Source organism: Chrysochloris asiatica, unplaced genomic scaffold (assembly GCF_000296735.1).
Source record: "Chrysochloris asiatica unplaced genomic scaffold, ChrAsi1.0 scaffold00049, whole genome shotgun sequence".
Taxonomy (NCBI): Eukaryota; Metazoa; Chordata; class Mammalia; order Afrosoricida; family Chrysochloridae; genus Chrysochloris; species Chrysochloris asiatica.
The window spans coordinates 15,996,308-15,998,538 of record NW_006408567.1 but is presented as its reverse complement, the minus strand read 5'-3'; positions in this window follow the sequence as shown (position 1 = coordinate 15,998,538).

Here is a 2,231-nt window from a genome sequence, read left to right as displayed (position 1 = left end):
ACAGCCTCGGAAACCCTGTACAGGGTCGCTATGGGTCGGAACCGACTCCACGGCACTTAACAACAGCAGCAGCAAGGCTGAATAATCTTAACTTCACAGAAACCCCTGATATCTCCATTCCTATTGGCAGCTGGAGCCAGCTTGCCTTCTTGTTGCTGGACTTGGGTTCCAGCCTTAGGCTATCATTTGGAGTTCTGGTGTGGCTCTATACAATAAGTACTGTTGTTGATGTTAAATGCCATCCAGTTGGTTCCAAGGAGTGGCTGGTGGGTTTGAAGAGACCTTGCATTTCAGATTGATCTTGTAATCTAGTATACTTTATTATTGAGTGCTTTTTTACTAGGTAATTTCTATGCAGAGGTTTGTGTTAAATTATTTAATTCTTAGTACAATCCTATAAAATAGGTATAATAATTGCCATTTCACTGGTGAAAATCTGAAGAACGGAATGACTAATAAATTTACCCAAATCCCACATCTAGTAAGCAACAGTGCAAAGACTTGAGTTCTTGTAAGAATGTCACCACTGTTCTGTCAGTTTCTAGCGCTATGGTGACTTGCATGTTAACTATGATGCTGCACGATGCCACTGATATTTCAAATACCACAAATAACCAGTTTTCAGTGAAGCTTTGACTAAGGCAGATGAGGATGAAATGCCTGGTGATCTAGTTCTAGAAGTCAGCCCATAAAACCCCAGTGAATAATAATAGCAGATTGTCAAGATTATTAGATATAGTCCTGAAAGATGAATCTCTTAAGTTGGAAGACCCTCCAAATACACAGTGGCTACAACAATGTGCTCAAGCAAACCATCATGAAGAAGGCGCAGGGCCGGGCAACATTTCAGTCTGTTGTACAGGTGCCACCATGAATGGGAACTGACTAGCAAGATTGTTTTCAAGTTCAAACATGACAATGTGTGAAGGGCCTTTCCAAAATGTATTTATAGCTACCTATTCTGAGAAGGCTTTAAGGTGACTTTTTTTTTTTTCTCACCTAACACATTCAAACTTTATTTTCAATTTACTAGTTCAACAGACATGTGTATTTCCCTGTGAAATTACACTGTGTGATTTACAAGATTTCCAAGGTTGTGGTCTATGTAGAGGTTGTTGTTAAGTGCCAGCGAGTCAATTCAGACCCATAGTGACCCTGTATAGGGTTTGCAAGGAGCAGCTGGTGAGATTGAATCACCGACCTTGCAATTCAAATGACTTTGTAGTCTGATGCATTAGCCCACAGCACCACACCAGGACTCCATGTAGGGGTAGACTGCCACATTTTTCTCCTATGGAGTTGCTGGGGGTTCAAACTTACAACTCTTAAAGGCACATGCAGTCCTATCACAAACTCCAAGTCAAGGATCTGGAGATAATACCTATATCCACATCTCGACGCCACGTCTTTGATCAGATAGCTATCAAGACAAGTTATCTCTCCATCTCCTCTACCATCAGAAACATAAAAGCATACATCGGCCTGCAACAGTGAAAGTGGATCCACAATAATCGTATAAAGAAGAAGGGGAAATCATTTTAAATCACTCACCAGTTCCTGTCAAGTCTATTCCAGCTCATGGAGACTGTCCCATGTATGCCAAGTAGAACTGTGCTGCACCGGATTTTCAAAGTTTTGAGAAACAAATCACCAGGCCTATCATCCAAGATGTCTCTGAGTGGGTTCAAGCTACCAACCTACCAACCTTTCAGTTAATAGTCCAGTGCATCATTGAATCACCTGTTGTTGTTGTTAGGTGCCATAGAGTTGATACTGACCCATAGCGACCTTATGCACAGCAGAACGAAACACTGCCCGATCCTGGTACAAACTCACACTATTGTTGCCATACTTGAGTCCATTGATGCTGCCACCTGGCCAATCCATCTCATTGGGGGTCTTCTTCTTTTCCTCTGACCCTCCACCTTACCAAACATGATATCCTTCTCCAACAACTGGTCCCTCCTGAAAATATGTCCAAAGTATGAGAGACGCAGTTTGGCCATCTTGGCCTCAAAGGAGCACTCTGACTGCACTTCTTCCAACACAGATCTGTTGGCTCTTTTGGCAGCCCATGGCACTTTCAGTATTCTCCTCCAACACCATAATTCAAAGGCATCAATTCTTCTATGATCTTACTTATTCACTGTCCAGCTTTCACATCCATATGAGGTTATTGAAAATACCATGGTTTGGGTCAGGAGCACCTTAGTCCTCAAGCTGACATCTCT